The sequence below is a fragment of the Limulus polyphemus genome, unplaced genomic scaffold, assembly GCF_000517525.1.
Source record: "Limulus polyphemus unplaced genomic scaffold, Limulus_polyphemus-2.1.2 Scaffold2268, whole genome shotgun sequence".
Lineage (NCBI taxonomy): Eukaryota > Metazoa > Arthropoda > Merostomata > Xiphosura > Limulidae > Limulus > Limulus polyphemus.
Genome location: NW_013667878.1, coordinates 161,924 through 169,476, shown reverse-complemented (window position 1 = coordinate 169,476; position 7,553 = coordinate 161,924). Strand labels below are relative to the sequence as shown.

General features: G+C 28.6%; 1 long non-coding RNA gene across 1 annotated transcript in view; it reads left to right on the top strand.

Moving 5' to 3' along the window:
• LOC111087536 overlaps positions 1–7,238 on the top strand; it is a 26,902-nt gene extending 19,664 nt beyond the window's left edge. The window contains exon 3 of the long non-coding RNA XR_002612213.1: positions 4,414–7,238. This is a non-coding gene — a long non-coding RNA (uncharacterized LOC111087536). The remainder of the gene's footprint in view (positions 1–4,413) is intronic.
• Positions 7,239–7,553: the final 315 nt, after the last annotated feature.

Sequence of the window (7,553 nt, the reverse complement as noted above, 5' to 3'; positions counted from 1 at the left end):
ATCTATTTATAATTAAATTTTATTGTTTTATTGCCCTTTGAACTGTGTCTGACTGCTATTTGTGCCATTATAAGTTGTAAATCACTTGGGAAATGTGCAGCTAATGTTATGCTGTCGAATTACTTTACCCACGAGTTGCTCACATGTGTGCCTTGTGAAATATTTGGATTATATTATTATTATTATTGTTTATTTTACATAATCTAACCTTAACTAACCTAAAGAGATCTGTATTTATACATTTTAGTTACTTTTATAATAATAAATATAGAATATACATGAAAAACAATAAATAAAGTACTTACCCAAGTATTCTTTTTTTTTTCCATTGACTATCAATAACACTTAACCCTACTTTTTTATACTAATGGTAGTAGTGCATTAAATAATTTTTATTTGATGAAATAATACACCAAAGAACATAGACTAATAACCTGCAAAAAGCAGACAATTTTCTTTAACAATCACAATTTTTCTGGCTTTCTAACTATGTGACAAGAGTCTTTACAAATTCATCCAAGCTAGTCCTTACCTTTCCCGTGGGAACGAAGCCTGTACTACAAGTAAAATTGATGATTATCTGTTCATAACACAATGTAATATAATACATCATTTGATAGATGAAAACCTTGGCTTTCTATTGCTTATAGGTAATATATAATTAAACGTAAGAAAGAACTGTTAACAAATCCTGAAAGAGAGGATGTGAGAGGGGCTTGTGGCAGGAAGGGTCCAATTTTCTATTTGATAGCTATGTAACCAAACAAAACTGAAGGCTATAAAAATTATAGTTTGTCTCAGCAATGACAATTTTATAGTGAGTAATTTATATTATATTTTGTAGTTACTGGAGGGATGGTGGATAAAACAGAGAAGATACCTAGAGAAAATGTGTCATGTGTGTCACACTAGGGGAAATTCAGGATTATTTTAAATATTGCCTTGTAGAATTAAGGACTTAAAACTTGTGTACTATTAAAATATGGATTATTAGCTAAGATTTTATGCTATACTAATTGGTATAACATGAACAAAAAGTGGTTTTATAAAAGTTTGAATGTAATACACTAAAACCTTGTGTCATGCACAGTAAAGGATACCCATGGCAATAGCGTTAATTGCCTTCAGGGCTCTTTCTGTTGGTTCCATTTCCCACAGTTTCGTACCCTGGCACCGCTCCTCTGTTTGTGACTTTTCCTTCCTCCCTTACTAATTGGATTTTGGCTTTTGATTCAGTTGTTTTATTTGTCTTCCTATTCTCCTCCTTCCCTTAATTCCTGATGTCTTTACTTTGATCAGGCACTTTACCTTTTACCCGCATTTCACTCTCGTCGTACGTTGGAAGTAAGTTAATGTATCGGAAGTTATAATTTCCCTATATTGAAAATGTATTTCTGATAGGTACTTATCTCCATTCATACTTCCCACCCTTCCTCCCCACTAAAAGCTGGTGCTTCCATTTTCTACCAAAACTCGAGGTGATAGTTTGGTAGAATTGAATAGAGGGTATGTTGCACTCCTAATGGTGCAGGATTGTAACATGATGGTTTACATGTGAGACGCAGTTGAACCACATTAATCTCTGTATTGGGCTTTTATATTTTGTTTTATATGAGCTTTTTCTATGATACTTTTCACAGACAGTATGCAATACTTTGTTTGTAAGAGTCTTTTTTTTTATATTTTTATTACCTAATTTTGTAAACACAGCTTGGAGATTTCTTGTATGTGCACAAAAGGACATATCCTTGACTGTTGCTCTTGAAAATGTTTTTGTACTTAAGATTTTATTGTCATCTTATGTATTTTCTATTTCTTTCTTTCATGTTTACCACTTTCTACAAATGGTTTATTTTTGCACATATACTGTCTTTTTGCAAACTCTGTGTTTGTCTCTGTACTACTTACTAGACTTTAAGACTGTATTAGATGTACTACTTACTTGACTTTGGGACTGTATTAGATGTACTACTTACTTGACTTTGGGACTGTATTAGATGTACTACTTACTAGACTTTAAGACTGTATTAGATGTACTGCTTGCTTAACTTTGAGACTGTATCAGATGTACTGGTTACTAGACTTTGGAACTGTGTTAAATTCATTGCTTGCTTGACGTTGAGACAGGTGCTATTTTAACGGAGGAGATTCTCATACAACAGATATGTCTCTGTTTAGTGTCTTGAAAATGCTACACATATACTACAAGTTGATAAATAAATGGCTCCAAGGACTGTGTACTTTTGATGAAAATAATTTATATGATGTCTGATTCAAACCTCTGTAAAGCTCTTTAACTTACACATGTGTAGAGTTTTCTGTATGTCAAGCTTTTCTTCCTAGCTTGAGAGGAATGCTTCCTCTTGTTCATCTTACTGGAAATCTGTAATTTTAGAAATGTGCACGAAATTTTTGTTGACTCATGAGCAAGTTCTTTTTATATTTCACAAGATATGGTAGTAATGTTATATGAGAACAACATATATATTTTCAGAGTAGAACCGAGAGTTCTGAAAGCCTGAAATATCTCTCTTGTTGTAAGATTAAAGCATGGAAATGATTTTAATTTTAACATATTTTTCTCTGTACTTTTTGTATTACTTCCCAAATCATTGTGATAGTACCTGCTACTAGTTGTGTCTAAGTCTGTACAGGATAACACCTGTGTTTTTGAAAATTGCATCAAAATGTTTTGTAATTTTTTTGGTTATTTCATAGATGTTGTAATGTATCAGCATGATTTACTAACTATTTTCACTGTATGGAATGCTCCATACCTCAAATATTGGATTAGATGTATTTTGTGAAATATTACAAATCCTTTTTTTTTAAAAAAAAGATAAAAAATACCAAGATCATAAAAATCAGAATGGTATGAAGTAACATTTAAACACTGATATATATTTTTAATATTAGTCCAGAAAAAAAAAACTTGAATTATACTTCCATTTTGTACTTAGATTAATTTTAATTGGATTGTTGATTTTTATTTTATATGTATATCCCAACTGTAATTAACTATTTGTATTTTGTTCTACAGTATTGACATATATTAATAATGTTGTTACATAAATTTCATGTTCAAAGTTGTGTAATGTTTCACATTTATCAGTATATGTACAGAATTAAACTTGTAAGTGAAATGTATCAAACATTTTTTGTATTTTTTCTTATATTGCAAATAAACAACAGCTGAATTTTCTTTGAATAGATCAAGTTTCTACGATTTTTTTCAAAAATATACTTTGGTTAGTTTAATTTAAATAAATTTTGGAACGATTTATTCTACTTGGTATTTTGTCTGGCCATGTAAAATGCTCATAGCTTGTTTAATTCTATAAAGAGCCTTTCATAGAAACTAAGAAGAAAAATTAGTAACCGTATGTAAAGATATAGCAACAGACTTATTTTTTAAACTCTTTTTTTTTTTTATACATTTATAATTTATTGATGAAATCAAAGTATATTTGACAAGCTTTTGCATGTTATATACAGTAACTTACATTTTTTCTCAGCTCGTATATTTTCTATTGAAAATATTAATCATGAGTGAATTGTTAATATTTTTGTCCAGGAAGCTATATTGATCTTGATTAGCTAGTTTGTCTTCCACAATTTGTTTTGTAGGGTGATAATCTTTCATGAGATTTCTTACAGGGTCAGACAAATGTATGTTTCATAATATAATAGTTTTTAGTGGGATCAAAGCACATACAAACCCAAAATTTAAGAAGCTTATATAATAGGAAAAAATATAGTTTCAGCTGTAAAGTATGTTTTGTACCAAGATATATTATGCAAAGCATGTATTTTATATCTATTGTTTTGTAGTTCTGTCAGAAAACTTGATACAATATCTACATCTGTAAGTGTAGATACACTGTGAACATAAATTGTACCAGTTGTTTTTTCAATAAACATATCTTTTCACAATAAGAATTGTCAATAGTGCATTTCATTTAAACTTAAATACTTTGTTTTGTATTTCTGTTGGAGTAGATCATGAACAAATGACAGTGTTTAAAAGAAAAAGTTACACTTTTTTTTTATTTATCAACTATGATTTTCAACACCTTTTGTTTTTAATAATCATTTTATATTCTGCTGAACATGCATATCTAAGTTCAAGAAAGTGTAGTAGGTACTGTTTAGTGTTGTCTTCGCTACTCTTAATTATAATCCGAAACCTTCCAAGTGTAAGTTGAAGTACATAAATAATATAAGAGATGTAATATAGTTTTACTTTTATTCCTTCAGAAAAAGTATAAATTGTTATATAAAAGTATATATTGTTGCTGAATTTTACCCTTTGGTTTAAAGGTATTTTTCTAATTTATAAAAAAATGTGTAGTGTTTCCATTTCATTTAACATTTTGTGCTTGTTTTAACCTAAAGCATTGTTGTTATTTTCAGAACTTTGGGCAACTAGTGCTCTACAACGATTTCTGTTACTTATGAATACAAGAAAGTCTCAAGTTGATGTACACATTGCAAGATCAGCCCTAGACAACACACAGTTAGGCACTAGTAGCAGTCAGAGTAAAGAATGGACTGAGCAAGCAAAGTTTCATTCTTGTAGTTTTTGTCACAAGAAATATAATTACAGAGATGCATTACTTTTTCATTTGCTCACTGTACACAAACAAGCACTTGACAAATAAACCTTTGCAGTTGATGTATATTAGTAAAATTTTATGATATATTATTTTATTTTTGCTCATTACTTCAAGGTATGTAGCTTGAATATGAAGATAACTTACACATGTACGTGTATATTCTGCAATAAAATTTAAAAAAATGTATTTGTAAGACGTTACATCTTCATATATTTCTATACAGGATTCCATGTACTTTATTCCAGTAGTTCCGTTTTCTTTTAAATTTATTTTTTAATCATTTTCAGATACATTGGGTCTGTGTTTAAAGTACTGTTTGAGAGTTGTAATCTCCTAAGAAACTTTTAAGTAGCAAAAAGAGTAAAAATCTTGGAATTTGATACTTAAGTACAAGCTCACGTTCTGAAAGGATTTATTGTAATTGTTGGACAGGTTTACTTTGCAAAGAGTAAGTGTCATTAGTGAAACAGGTATTTACAGAATTTTTTGGAAAGATACATGAATTTGTGTTGTTATATTTTAGTGAATGGTTGGTATTACTGCTGGACTAAGTTGTAAGTTTTTATTGTTTTTTAACATGCTGAAAGTTAATGGAATTTAATGTGGTTTAGTTGTGTAGATCTCTGAATGTGGATCAAAAGCTTCACTGATTTTAAAATCAATCCAGTGAACTTACATATTCAGAATGAAGATTAACAAAATTACAGACCTCTTGAATACATAATATCAGGGTTTTAATAAATAACTGGTTTTTCAGAACTGAATACATTATAAAAAGTTAATAGAATTGTGTAACTTAAAAGTTTACAATCCTAGAATATATATATATAGCACAAGCTTATTAAGGAACTGAGCATACAGCAGACAGGTTTAAGAAATGTAAATAGAGAAAAAACGTTTCTAAAACTATGAAATTAGCACAGTTTTACAGACTTTCTTGTATAGCTTTATAATATATAATATTTGTGGTATCAGGAATAGAGTACAGAAAACTTACAAAACTGTTAGTTGCACACGTATACAGCTGTAGTACGGAAGATTTACAGAATATAAGTACACTTGTATCAGGTATTTTACAGAACTGACGAGTATATTACAGAAACTTTACAAGAAATGAGAATGTTGTACAAACTGTTTATAGAATTTTTAAGTAAGATTATATATCTTTGAATATGGTATGGAAAGTCACATAATTGTATGGGTTACAAGTTACAAACTGAGTAAAGATAGGCTGAAAATACTGGGAATACTGTAAAGAAACTGTTATAATTTTAAATATAGCACAACTTCATAGAATCATAATACAAAACTTTTACAGAATATGAGAATGGCACAGAACTCTGAATAGAATACAGAAGATTAGGAAACCATTTAGTATATTTAAGAAAGGTTAGAGGATTGAAAATGATGCAGGAAGTTTGCAAATATTTTATAGATTTATGAAAATGTCTACATTTGATCTGTTGTAGGATAAAAATGACTATTTCAGGTATTCTAAATGTTTAATTACAATCACGTATCCATGTATATTTGTATGTATGATAAGGGGAGAAGTGTGCTAATCAAAGTTAAAATTTTAGTGGTTTGGTGTTACTTTTCAGTGCAACTATAAACTTAAATCCTTATTAATAGAATAATATATTTTGATTTTATGTTTGCATTTTCTTTTCTTAAGTATCCTAAAACTGCCAAAGAATATCCTATAGTTTTTCATTTAATTTTACAGGTAAAAAAAAAGATTTTTTGAAGATCAAAAAGTAGTTCCAAGGGAAGATAGCAAGCTAAAATTTGGTTTATTAGCATTTGTACAAAAAGTGGTCTTTTGTAAAGTGAGAGTGGCCAAAATGTTGGTCAGTAAATGTTAGACCCAGATAAGTTTTTTGAGATAGAATGATTAAAGTGTTGGCTAGTTACCATTAGACTCATATATGTGGTAGAGTTACATTAGAATATTAGCCAATTATACAAAAGGATCGTAGTAGTAGTATTTGATAAAGATAGTATGACCAAAATACCTATTAGTTAGATCTCATTAATGGTGCTTATTAGAAATAGTATAATTAAATTTTCAAGTAATGAATCTTGATTATAAGAGTGCTAAAAAGTTAAACTGGATAACATGTCACAATTTGTTTTTTTTCCATTCTGCATAATTTTTTGAGGATATTCAGTTTCCTACTAACTATTTGAGGGGAAACAACAAGCATCGTGTTACACATAAAGGGAACTTGTTGTTTACAAAAAATCAGCTTTTAAAAATGCAATACTTAAGTAATATAAATTTAACAGCTAAAACAACTAGTCACTTGTTATAAACTATTGAAGGCAAATTGTCTTTTGACTCTTGAAAATGTAATTTTGTATGATTTATGTTTAAATGAATTCTGTGTTACAAGTTGCACTGATTTGAAACTTGTTTTATGTTTAGTTAATTTTTTCCCCTTTTTAGACATACAGGGTGAGTGAATACAAGCACGTCATCATACTAGATCTTAAAAGAAATCTTAAAAACTTACCCAAAAGATCAGAGAGGGTAGATTTTTAATACACTATTTCTTTGATGTTTGTGTGCATCATTAAAATAAGAATTTCTGTGTATATGTAATGTATGGATGAGTTAAGAGTAAGAATAATAAATTTTGTATAAAAAATTTTAAATAATTTTCATTTCTTTTAAAGAGTTAGTTATAATAAATATATAGATTTTGCTACATGTAAAATATTTGTACGAAAATGAACTTATACATTTGCACTAATAAAATAAAATACTGTAGACAGTGTAAATCTTATTTAGTTAAATATTAATTTATCCAAAAAATGTTACTATTACTTACAAACATTTCTCTTTTTTGAAAATATTTTCTTATGTTGGATGAAAGTAAGAAATAATACCTTTTTTTAATCTGTTTTTTCAAATTTTGTTTACAAGTGATTAAT